Genomic DNA, 13600 nt, shown 5'->3' on the forward strand with positions numbered 1-13600 from the left:
TGAGAAACACTGAGACACACTGAGACACACACACTGAGACACGCTGAGACAATCTGAGACACACTGAGACACACTGAGACACACTGAGACACGCTGAGACACGCTGAGACACGCTGAGACACACATACTGAGACACACTGAGACACAGACTGAGACACACACACACTGAGACACACAGACTGAGACACACACACTGAGACACGCTGAGACACGCTGAGACACAGTGAGACACACACACTGAGACACGCTGAGACAATCTGAGACACACTGAGACACACTGAGACACACTGAGACACGCTGAGACACGCTGAGACACGCTGAGACACACATACTGAGACACACTGAGACACAGACTGAGACACACACACACTGAGACACACAGACTGAGACACACAGACTGAGACACACACACTGAGACACGCTGAGACACGCAGAGACACGCTGAGACACAGTGAGACACGCTGAGACACACTCAGACATGCTGAGACACACACACACTGAGGCACACTGAGACACGCTGAGACACACTGAGACACACACACACTGAGACACACTTAGACACACTGAGACACGCTGAGACACACTGAGACACACTGAGACACGCTGAGACACACTAAGACACGCTGAGACAACCTTGTCCAACAGGTCTGTGTTTACTGTAGTACCTATAATCCTCTTTCAGTTCCAACCTGCATGTAATCCCCCAGCAACTCCTAGAAACACACACACACACACACACACACACACACACACACACACACACACACACACACACACACACACACACACACACACACACACACACACACACACACACACACACACACACACACACACACACACACACACACACACACAACACAACCTTCTCTGGCAGCCATGTGTGTGCTAAGTGTGTGTTTGTGTGTTGATTAGCTGGTTTCGTGGCAAAGTGATCATGATGAGGGAAAGTTCTCTCTCTCTCTCTCTCTCTCTCTCTCTCTCTCTCTCTCTCTCTCTCTCTCTCTCTCTCTCTCTCTCTGTCTCACTCACTCACTCACTCACTCACTCACTCACTCACTCACTCACTCACTCACTCACTCTCTCTCTATTTCTCTCTCTCGTTCCCTCCCCCTCTCAACCAGTAATCTGTGGGATTGGGATTATGTGTGACATCACCACTGACAAGCAGCTCTCTGATTGGACACATTTTACTCTACACGTCAAGATTAGACCGTCACTCTGCCGGTTGAGCGTTGTGTGTGTGTGTGTGTGAGCGTTGTGTGTGTGTGTGTGTGTGTGTGTGTGTGTGTGTGTGTGTGTGTGTGTGTGTGTGTGTGTGTGTGTGTGTGTGTGTGTGTGTGTGTGTGTGTGTGTGTGTGTGTGTGTGTGTGTGTGTGTGTGTGTGTGAGAGCGTTGTGTGTGTGTGAGAGCGTTGTGTGTGTTTGAGAGCGTTGTGTGTGTGTCAGCGTTGTGTGTGAGAGCATTGTGTGTGTGAGAGCGTTGTGTGTGTGTGTGAGTGTTGTGTGTGTGTCAGCGTTGTGTGAGAGAGCGTTGTGTGTGAGAGCGTTGTGTGTTTGTGTGTGTGTGAGAGAGCGTTGTGTGTGTTTGAGAGCGTTTGTGTGTGTGTGAGAGCGTTGTGTGTGTGTGAGAGCGTTGTGTGTGTGAGAGCGTTGTGTGTGTGTGAGAGCGTTGTGTGTGTGAGAGCGTTGTGTGTGGGTGTGTGTGTGAGAGCGTTGTGTGTGTGTGTGAGAGAGCGTTGTGTGTGTGAGAGCATCGTGTGTGAGAGAGAGTTGTGTGAGAGAGCGTTGTGTGTGTGTGAGAGCATCGTGTGTGAGAGAGCGTTGTGTGTGAGAGAGAGCGTTGTGTGTGTGTGAGAGCATCGTGTGTGAGAGAGCGTTGTGTGTGAGAGAGAGCGTTGTGTGTGTGTGAGAGAGAGCGTTGTGTGTGTGTGGGAGAGAGAGTTGTGTGTGAGAGCATCGTGTGTGAGAGAGCGTTGTGTGTGAGAGAGAGCGTTGTGTGTGTGAGAGAGAGCGTTGTGTGTGTGTGGGAGAGAGAGTTGTGTGGGAGAGAGCGTAGTGTGTGTGGGAGAGAGCGTAGTGTGTGTGAGAGAGAGCGTTGTGTGTGTGTGGGAGAGCGTTGTGTGTGTGTGTGAGAGAGCGTTGTGTGTGTGAGAGCATCGTGTGTGAGAGAGAGTTGTGTGAGAGAGCGTTGTGTGTGTGTGAGAGCATCGTGTGTGAGAGAGCGTTGTGTGGAGAGAGCGTGTGTGTGTGTGAGAGCATCGTGTGTGAGAGAGCGTTGTGTGTCAGAGAGAGCGTTGTGTGTTAGTCAGAGAATACAAGCTGTGTGTGTGTGGGAGAGAGTTGTGTGTGAGAGCATCGTGTGTGAGAGAGCGTGTAGTGTGTGAGTGAAATGCGTTGAATACAACAGGTGTGAGAGAGAGCGTTGTGTGAAATGTGTGGGAGAGAGAGTTGTGTGGGAGAGAGCGTACAGTGAAATGCTGGGAATACAACAGGTGTAGTAGAGCCTTACAGTGTGTGTGGGAGAGCGGTGTGTGTGGGAGAGAGAGTTGTGTGAGAGACAGTGTGTGAGAGAGAGCGTTACAGTGAAATGTGAGAGAGAGCGTAGTGTGTGTGAGAGAGAGCGTTGTGTGTGTGTGGGAGAGAGAGTTGTGTGGGAGAGAGCGTAGTGTGTGTGTCTCAGTGTGTCTCAGTTGGTCAAATCAAATCGTATTAGTCACAGAATACAACCTCACAGTGAAATGCTGAATACAACAGGTGTAGTAGACCTCACAGTGAAATGCTGAATACAACAGGTGTAGTAGACCTCACAGTGAAATGCTGAATACAACAGGTGTAGTAGACCTTACAGTGAAATGCTGAATACAACAGGTGTAGTAGACCTCACAGTGAAATGCTGAATACAACAGGTGTAGTAAACCTTACAGTGAAATGCTGAATACAACAGGTGTAGTAGACCTTACAGTGAAATGCTGAATACAACAGGTGTAGTAGACCTTACAGTGAAATGCTGAATACAACAGGTGTAGTAGACCTTACAGTGAAATGCTGAATACAACAGGTATAGTAGACCTTACAGTGAAATGCTGAATACAACAGGTGTAGTAGACCTTACAGTGAAATGCTGAATACAACAGGTGTAGTAGACCTCACAGTGAAATGCTGAATACAACAGGTGTAGTAGACCTCACAGTGAAATGCTGAATACAACAGGTGTAGTAGACCTCACAGTGAAATGCTGAATACAACAGGTGTAGTAGACCTTACAGTGAAATGCTGAATACAACAGGTGTAGTAGACCTTACAGTGAAATGCTGAATACAACAGGTATAGTAGACCTTACAGTGAAATGCTGAATACAACAGGTGTAGTAGACCTTACAGTGAAATGCTGAATACAACAGGTGTAGTAGACCTCACAGTGAAATGCTGAATACAACAGGTGTAGTAGACCTCACAGTGAAATGCTGAATACAACAGGTGTAGTAGACCTCACAGTGAAATGCTGAATACAACAGGTGTAGTAGACCTTACAGTGAAATGCTGAATACAACAGGTGTAGTAGACCTCACAGTGAAATGCTGAATACAACAGGTGTAGTAGACCTTACAGTGAAATGCTGAATACAACAGGTATAGTAGACCTTACAGTGAAATGCTGAATACAACAGGTGTAGTAGACCTTACAGTGAAATGCTGAATACAACAGGTGTAGTAGACCTTACAGTGAAATGCTGAATACAACAGGTGTAGTAGACCTCACAGTGAAATGCTGAATACAACAGGTGTAGTAGACCTCACAGTGAAATGCTGAATACAACAGGTGTAGTAGACCTTACAGTGAAATGCTGAATACAACAGGTATAGTAGACCTTACAGTGAAATGCTGAATACAACAGGTGTAGTAGACCTTACAGTGAAATGCTGAATACAACAGGTGTAGTAGACCTCACAGTGAAATGCTGAATACAACAGGTGTAGTAGACCTCACAGTGAAATGCTGAATACAACAGGTGTAGTAGACCTCACAGTGAAATGCTGAATACAACAGGTGTAGTAGACCTTACAGTGAAATGCTGAATACAACAGGTGTAGTAGACCTCACAGTGAAATGCTGAATACAACAGGTGTAGTAGACCTTACAGTGAAATGCTGAATACAACAGGTGTAGTAGACCTTACAGTGAAATGCTGAATACAACAGGTGTAGTAGACCTTACAGTGAAATGCTGAATACAACAGGTGTAGTAGACCTCACAGTGAAATGCTGAATACACCAGGTGTAGTAGACCTCACAGTGAAATGCTGAATACAACAGGTGTAGTAGACCTCACAGTGAAATGCTGAATACAACAGGTGTAGTAGACCTTACAGTGAAATGCTGAATACAACAGGTGTAGTAAACCTTACAGTGAAATGCTGAATACAACAGGTGTAGTAGACCTCACAGTGAAATGCTGAATACAACAGGTGTAGTAGACCTCACAGTGAAATGCTGAATACAACAGGTGTAGTAGACCTCACAGTGAAATGCTGAATACAACAGGTGTAGTAGACCTCACAGTGAAATGCTGAATACAACAGGTGTAGTAGACCTCACAGTGAAATGCTGAATACAACAGGTGTAGTAGACCTTACAGTGAAATGCTGAATACAACAGGTGTAGTAGTCCCCACAGTGAAATGCTGAATACAACAGGTGTAGTAGACCTCACAGTGAAATGCTGAATACAACAGGTGTAGGTAGACCTTACAGTGAAATGCTGAATACAACAGGTGTAGTAGACCTCACAGTGAAATGCTGAATACAACAGGTGTACTAGACCTTACAGTGAAATGCTGAATACAACAGGTGTAGTAGACCTCACAGTGAAATGCTGAATACAACAGGTGTAGTAAACCTTACAGTGAAATGCTGAATACAACAGGTGTAGTAGACCTTACAGTGAAATGCTGAATACAACAGGTGTAGTAGACCTCACAGTGAAATGCTGAATACAACAGGTGTAGTAGACCTTACAGTGAAATGCTGAATACAACAGGTGTAGTAGACCTTACAGTGAAATGCTGAATACAACAGGTATTATACAGGCTATATACAGGGGGTACCGGTACAGAGTCAATGTAGTGGCTATATACAGGGGGTACCGGTACAGAGTCAATGTGGAGGCTATATACAGGGGGTACCAGTACAGAGTCAATGTGGAGGCTATATACAGGGGGTACCGGTACAGAGTCAATGTCGAGGCTATATACAGGGGGTACCGGTACAGAGTCAATGTGGAGGCTATATACAGGGGGTACCGGTACAGAGTCAATGTCGAGACTATATACAGGGTATTACGGTACAGAGTCAATGTGGAGGCTATATACAGGGGGTACCAGTACAGAGTCAATGTGGAGACTATATACAGGGGGTACCGGTACAGAGTCAATGTGGAGGCTATATACAGGGGGTACCGGTACAGAGTCAATGTGGAGGCTATATACAGGGGGTACTGGTACAGAGTCAATGTGGAGGCTATATACAGGGGGTACTGGTACAGAGTCAATGTGGAGGCTATATACAGGGGGTACCGGTACAGAGTCAATGTGGAGACTATATACAGGGGGTACCGGTACAGAGTCAATGTGGAGGCTATATCCAGGGTATTACGGTACAGAGTCAATGTGGAGGCTATATACAGGGGGTACCGGTACAGAGTCAATGTGGAGGCTATATACAGGGGGTACCGGTACAGAGTCAATGTGGAGGCTATATATGCCTAAAGCTAATATGGAGATCCAGAGGGACATCCGCACTTCGGTCCGCAGACCATACAAACGCTCCACACCGCGTGGCCGCGGCCACCCTAATCTGGTGGTCCCAGCGCGCACGACCCACGTGGAGTTCCAGGTCTCCGGTAGCCTCTGGAACTGCCGATCTGCGGCCAACAAGGCAGAGTTCATCTCAGCCTATGCCTCCCTCCAGTCCCTCGACTTCTTGGCACTAACCTCCCCACGTCTACCTTTGACTCATTCCTCTCTGCCTCCTTCTTTCCACTCCTCTCCTCTTTTGACCTCACCCTCTCACCTTCCCCCCCTACTCACAAGGCAGGCAATACGCTCGACCTCATCTTTACTAGATGCTGTTCTTCCACTAACCTCATTGCAACTCCCCTCCAAGTCTCCGACCACTACCTTGTATCCTTTTCCCTCTCGCTCTCATCCAACACTTCCCACACTGCCCCTACTCGGATGGTATCGCGCCGTCCCAACCTTCGCTCTCTCTCCCCCGCTACTCTCTCCTCTTCCATCCTATCATCTCTTCCCTCTGCTCAAACCTTCTCCAACCTATCTCCTGATTCTGCCTCCTCAACCCTCCTCTCCTCCCTTTCTGCATCCTTTGACTCTCTATGTCCCCTATCCTCCAGGCCGGCTCGGTCCTCCCCTCCCGCTCCATGGCTCGACGACTCATTGCGAGCTCACAGAACAGGGCTCCGGGCAGCCGAGCGGAAATGGAGGAAAACTCGCCTCCCTGCGGACCTGGCATCCTTTCACTCCCTCCTCTCTACATTTTCCTCCTCTGTCTCTGCTGCTAAAGCCACTTTCTACCACTCTAAATTCCAAGCATCTGCCTCTAACCCTAGGAAGCTCATTGCCACCTTCTCCTCCCTCCTGAATCCTCCCCCCCCCCCCTCTCTGCAGATGACTTCGTCAACCATTTTGAAAAGAAGGTCGACGACATCCGATCCTCGTTTGCTAAGTCAAACGACACCGCTGGTTCTGCTCACACTGCTCTACCCTGTGCTCTGACCTCTTTCTCCCCTCTCTCTCCAGATGAAATCTCGCGTCTTGTGACGGCCGGCCGCCCAACAACCTGCCCGCTTTACCCTATCCCCTTCTCTCTTCTCCAGACCATTTCCGGAGACCTTCTCCCTTTCCTCACATCGCTCATCAACTCATCCCTGACCGCTGGCTACGTCCCTTCCGTCTTCAAGAGAGCGAGAGTTGCACCCCTTCTGAAAAAACCTACACTCGATCCCTCCGATGTCAACAACTACAGACCAGTATCCCTTCTTTCTTTTCTCTCCAAAACTCTTGAACGTGCCGTCCTTGGCCAGCTCTCCCGCTATCTCTCTCAGAATGACCTTCTTGATCCAAATCAGTCAGGTTTCAAGACTAGTCATTCAACTGAGACTGCTCTTCTCTGTATCACGGAGGCGCTCCGCACTGCTAAAGCTAACTCTCTCTCCTCTGCTCTCATCCTTCTAGACCTATCGGCTGCCTTCGATACTGTGAACCATCAGATCCTCCTCTCCACCCTCTCCGAGTTGGGCATCTCCGGCACGGCCCACGCTTGGATTGCGTCCTACCTGACAGGTCGCTCCTACCAGGTGGCGTGGCGAGAATCTGTCTCCTCACCACGCGCTCTCACCACTGGTGTCCCCAGGGCTCTGTTCTAGGCCCTCTCCTATTCTCGCTATACACCAAGTCACTTGGCTCTGTCATAACCTCACATGGTCTCTCCTATCATTGCTATGCAGACGACACACAATTAATCTTCTCCTTTCCCCCTTCTGATGACCAGGTGGCAAATCGCATCTCTGCATGTCTGGCAGACATATCAGTGTGGATGACGGATCACCACCTCAAGCTGAACCTCGGCAAGACGGAGCTGCTCTTCCTCCCGGGGAAGGACTGCCCGTTCCATGATCTCGCCATCACGGTTGACAACTCCATTGTGTCCTCCTCCCAGAGCGCTAAGAACCTTGGCGTGATCCTGGACAACACCCTGTCGTTCTCAACTAACATCAAGGCGGTGGCCCGTTCCTGTAGGTTCATGCTCTACAACATCCGCAGAGTACGACCCTGCCTCACACAGGAAGCGCCGCAGGTCCTAATCCAGGCACTTGTCATCTCCCGTCTGGATTACTGCAACTCGCTGTTGGCTGGGCTCCCTGCCTGTGCCATTAAACCCCTACAACTCATCCAGAACGCCGCAGCCCGTCTGGTGTTCAACCTTCCCAAGTTCTCTCACGTCACCCCGCTCCTACGCTCTCTCCACTGGCTTCCAGTTGAAGCTCGCATCCGCTACAAGACCATGGTGCTTGCCTACGGAGCTGTGAGGGGAACGGCACCTCAGTACCTCCAGGCTCTGATCAGGCCCTACACCCAAACAAGGGCACTGCGTTCATCCACCTCTGGCCTGCTCGCCTCCCTACCACTGAGGAAGTACAGTTCCCGCTCAGCCCAGTCAAAACTGTTCGCTGCTCTGGCCCCCAATGGTGGAACAAACTCCCTCACGACGCCAGGACAGCGGAGTCAATCACCACCTTCCGGAGACACCTGAAACCCCACCTCTTTAAGGAATACCTAGGATAGGATAAAGTAATCCTTCTCACCCCCCCCCCTAAAAGATTTAGATGCACTATTGTAAAGTGGCTGTTCCACTGGATGTCATAAGGTGAATGCACCAATTTGTAAGTCGCTCTGGATAAGAGCGTCTGCTAAATGACTTAAATGTCAAATGTAAATGTATATACAGGGGGTACTGGTACAGAGTCAATGTGGAGGCTATATACAGGGTATTGCAGAACATAGTCAATGTGGAGGCTATATACAGGGGGTACCGGTACAGAGTCAATGTGGAGGCTATATACAGGGGGTACCGGTACAGAGTCAATGTGGAGGCTATATACAGGGGGTACCGGTACAGAGTCAATGTGGAGGCTATATACAGGGGGTACCGGTACAGAGTCAATGTGGAGGCTATATACAGGGGTACCGGTACAGAGTCAATGTGGAGGCTATATACAGGGGGTACCGGTACAGAGTCAATGTGGAGGCTATATACAGGGGGTACTGGTACAGAGTCAATGTGGAGGCTATATACAGGGGTACCGGTACAGAGTCAATGTGGAGACTATATACAGGGTATTACGGTACAGAGTCAATGTGGAGGCTATATACAGGGGGTACCAGTACAGAGTCAATGTGGAGACTATATACAGGGGGTACCGGTACAGAGTCAATGTGGAGGCTATATACAGGGGGTACTGGTACAGAGTCAATGTGGAGGCTATATACAGGGGGTACCGGTACAGAGTCAATGTGGAGGCTATATACAGGGGGTACCGGTACAGAGTCAATGTGGAGGCTATATACAGGGGGGCACCGGTTATTAATGAGACTATAAACAGGGGGTATCGGTTAGTAATGGGACTATATACAGGGGGTACCGGTTACTAATGAGACTATATACAGGGGGTACCAGTTAGTAATGAGACTATATACAGGGGGTACCAGTTAGTAATGAGACTATATACAGGGGGTACCAGTTAGTAATGAGACTATATACAGGGGGTACTGATACAGAGTCAGTGTGCGGGGGTACCGGTTAGTAATGAGACTATATACAGGGGGGCACCGGTTAGTAATGGGACTATATACAGGGGGTACCGGTTAGTAATGGGACTATATACAGGGGGGCACCGGTTAGTAATGAGACTATATACAGGGGGTACTGATACAGAGTCAGTGTGCGGGGGTACCGGTTAGTAATGAGACTATATACAGGGGGCACCGGTTAGTAATGAGACTATATACAGGGGGTACTGGTTAGTAATGAGACTATATACAGGGGGTACCGGTTAGTAATGAGACTATATACAGGGGGTACCGGTTAGTAATGGGACTATATACAGGGGGTACCGGTTAGTAATGGGACTATATACAGGGGGTACCGGTTAGTAATGAGACTATATACAGGGGGGCACCGGTTAGTAATGGGACTATATACAGGGGGTACCGGTAAGTAATGAGACTTTATACAGGGGGGCACCGGTTAGTAATGGGACTATATACAGGGGGTACCGGTTACTAATGAGACTATATACAGGGGGTACCGGTTAGTAATGAGACTATATACAGGGGGGCACCGGTTAGTAATGGGACTATATACAAGGGGTACAGGTTAGTAATGAGACTATATACATGGGGTACAGGTTAGTAATGAGACTATATACAGGGAGGCACCGATTGGTAATGAGACTATATACAGGGGCTACTGGTTAGTAATGAGACTATATACAGGGGGTACCGGTTAGTAATGAGACTATATACAGGGGGGCACCGGTTAGTAATGAGACTATATACAGGGGGCACCGGTTAGTAATGAGAGTATATACAGGGGGTACAGGTTAGTAATGAGACTATATACAGGGGGGCACCGGTTAGTAATGAGACTATATACAGGGGGTACCGGTATAGAGTCAGTGAGCAGGGGTACCGGTTAGTAATGAGACTATATACAGGGGGCACCGGTTAGTAATGAGACTATATACAGGGGGGCACCGGTTAGTAATGAGACTATATACAGTTGGTACCGGTTAGTAATGAGACTATATACAGGGGGCACCGGTTAGTAATGAGACTATATACAGGGGGGCACCCGTTAGTAATGAGACTATATACAGGGGGTACCGGTACAGAGTCAGTGTGCGGGGGCACCGGTTAGTAATGTGACTATATACAGTGGGTACCGGTTAGTAATGAGACTATATACAGGGGGTTCCGGTTAGTAATGAGACTATATACAGGGGGTACCGGTTAGTAATGAGACTATATACTACAGGTGGGCACCGGTTAGTAATGGGACTATATACAAGGGGTACAGGTTAGTAATGAGACTATATACAGGGGGTACAGGTTAGTAATGAGACTATATACAGGGGGGCACCGGTTACTAATGAGACTATATACAGGGGGCACCGGTTAGTAATGAGGCTGTATACAGGGGGCACCGGTTAGTAATGAGACTATATACAGGGGGGTACCGGTTAGTAATGGGACTATATACAGGGGGCACCGGTTAGTAATGAGACTATATACAGGGGGGTACCGGTACAGAGTCAGTGTGCGGGGGCACCGGTTAGTAATGAGACTATATACAGGGGGGTACCGGTACAGAGTCAGTGTGCGGGGGCACCGGTTAGTAATGAGACTATATACAGGGGGTACCGGTTAGTAATGAGACTATATACAGGGGGTACCGGTTAGTAATGAGACTATATACAGGGGGCACCGGTTACTAATGAGACTATATACAGGGGGGCACCGGTTAGTAATGAGACTATATACTGGGGGTACCGGTTAGTAATGAGACTATATACAGGGGGGCACCGGTTACTAATGAGACTATATACAGGGGGTACCGGTTAGTAATGAGACTATATACAGGGGGTACCGGTTAGTAATGAGACTATATACAGGGGGTACCGGTTAGTAATGAGACTATATACAGGGGGCACCGGTTACTAATGAGACTATATACAGGGGGGCACTGGTTAGTAATGAGACTATATACTGGGGGTACCGGTTAGTAATGAGACTATATACAGGGGGGCACCGGTTAGTAATGGGACTATATACAAGGGGTACAGGTTAGTAATGAGACTATATACAGGGGGCACCGGTTAGTAATGAGACTATATACAGGGGGGCACCGGTTAGTAATGAGACTATATACAGGGGGGTACCGGTACAGAGTCAGTGTGCGGGGGTACCGGTTAGCAATGAGACTTTTTCAGTTTATGATTTGTTAAAAAAGTTTGAAATATCCAATAAATGTCATTCCACTTCATGATTGTGTCCCACTTGTTGTTGATTCTTCACAAAAAAAATACAGTTTTATATCTTTATGTTTGAAGCCTGAAATGTGGCAAAAGGTCGCAAAGTTCACAGGGGCCGAATACTTTTGCAAGGCACTGTAAATATTGGAGGCTGAGACAGGAGGGGTCAGGAGACACTGTGGCCCCATCCGATGATACCCCTGGACAGGGCCAAACAGGCAGGATATAACCCCACCCACTTTCCCAAAGCACATCCCCCACACCACTGGAGGGATATCTTCAACCACCAACTTACCATCCTGAGACAAGACCGAGTATAGCCCACAAAATCTCTGCCACGGCACAACCCAAGGGGGGCGCCAACCCAGACAGGAAGACCACGTCAGGGACAATTAGGAGGTCTGCGTCTTGTGACCGTAGCGTACGTGTAGGTATGTACAGCAGGACCAAATCGGAAAGATGGGTAGGAGCAAGCCCATGTAATGCTTTGTAGGTTAGCATTAAAACCTTGAAATCAGCCCTTGACTTGACAGGAAGCCAGTGCAGGGAGGCTAGCACTGGAGTAATATGATCAAATTCTTTGGTTCTCGTCAAGATTCTAGCAGCCGTGTTTAGCACTAACTGAAGTTTATTTAGTGCTTTATCCGGGTAGCCGGAAAGTAGAGCATTGCAGTAGTCTAACCTAGAAGTAACAAAAGCATGGATACATTTTCTGCATCAAATTTGGACAGAAAGTTTCTGATTTTTGCAATGTTACGTAGATGGAAAAAAGCTGTCCTTGAAACAGTCTTGATATGTTCGTCAAAAGAGAGATCAGGGTCCAGAGTAACGCAGAGGTCCTTCATGGTTTTATTTGAGACGAATGTACAACCATTAAGATTAATTGTCAGATTCAACAGAAGATCTCTTTGTTTCTTGGGACCTAGAACAAGCATCTCTGTTTTGTCCGAGTTTAAAAGTAGAAGGTTTGCAGCCATCCACTTCCTTATGTCTGAAACACAGGCTTCTAGTGAGGGCAATTTTGGGGCTTCACCATGTTTCATTGAAATGTACAGCTGTGTGTCATCCGCATAGCAGTGAAAGTTAACATTATGGTTTCAAATGGCACCCCCAAAAGGCAAAATATATAGTGAAAACAATAGTGGTCCTAAAACGGAACCTTGAGGAACACCGAAATTTACAGTTTATTTGTCAGAGGACAAACCACTCACAGAGACAAACTGATATCTTTCCGACAGATAAGATCTAAACCAGGCCAGAACCTGCCCATGTAGACCAATTTGGGTTTCCAGTCTCTCCAAAAGAATGTAGTGATCGATGGTATCAAAAGCATTACTAAGGTCTAGGTGCACGAGGACAGATGCAGACCCTCGGTCTGGCTCCATTAAAACGTCATTTACCACCTTCACAAGTGCCGTCTCAGTGCTATGATGGGGTCTAAAACCAGACTGAAGCATTTCGATCCACAAACATTAAGATCCACAACATTTATTCCACAGGACAAAACTAGGTCCAGAGTATGACTGTGGCATTGAGTAGGTCCAGAGACATGTTGGACAAAACCCACTGAGTCGATGATGGCTCCGAAAGTCTTTGGTAGTGAGTGGGTCTGTAAAATGTTCCATGTGAATATTAAACTCACCAAAAATGTGATTATTAACTGCCCTGACTACAAGGTCAGATAGGAATTCAGGGAACTCAGTGAGGAACGCTGTATATGGCCCAGGAGGCCTGTAAACAGTAGCTATAAAAAGTGATTGAGTCGGCTGCATAGATTTCATGAAAACGTCATTTTCTTTTGTAAATTGAATTTTGCTATCGGAAATGTTAGCAACACCTCCGCCTTTGCGGGATGCCTGGGGGATATGATCGCTAGTGTAACCAGGAGGTGAGGCCTCATTTAACACAGTAAATTCATCAGGCTTAAGCCATGTTTCAGTCAGGCCAATCACATCAAGATTATGATCAGTGATTAGTTAATTGACTATAACTG

At 47.6% G+C, this 13600-nt stretch overlaps 1 protein-coding gene and 1 long non-coding RNA gene across 3 annotated transcripts in view; both read left to right on the top strand.

Annotated features, from left to right (window-relative positions):
• LOC118382146 (disks large homolog 4-like) overlaps window positions 1–13600 on the top strand; it is a 161767-nt gene that overhangs the window by 2424 nt on the left and 145743 nt on the right. The window lies entirely within an intron of this gene.
• LOC127927419 (uncharacterized) lies at window positions 3154–3945 on the top strand. The gene is made up of 3 exons (XR_008127324.1): window positions 3154–3402; window positions 3593–3706; window positions 3821–3945. It is a non-coding gene; the product is annotated as an uncharacterized LOC127927419 (long non-coding RNA).

Source organism: Oncorhynchus keta, unplaced genomic scaffold (assembly GCF_023373465.1).
Source record: "Oncorhynchus keta strain PuntledgeMale-10-30-2019 unplaced genomic scaffold, Oket_V2 Un_scaffold_14044_pilon_pilon, whole genome shotgun sequence".
Taxonomy (NCBI): Eukaryota; Metazoa; Chordata; class Actinopteri; order Salmoniformes; family Salmonidae; genus Oncorhynchus; species Oncorhynchus keta.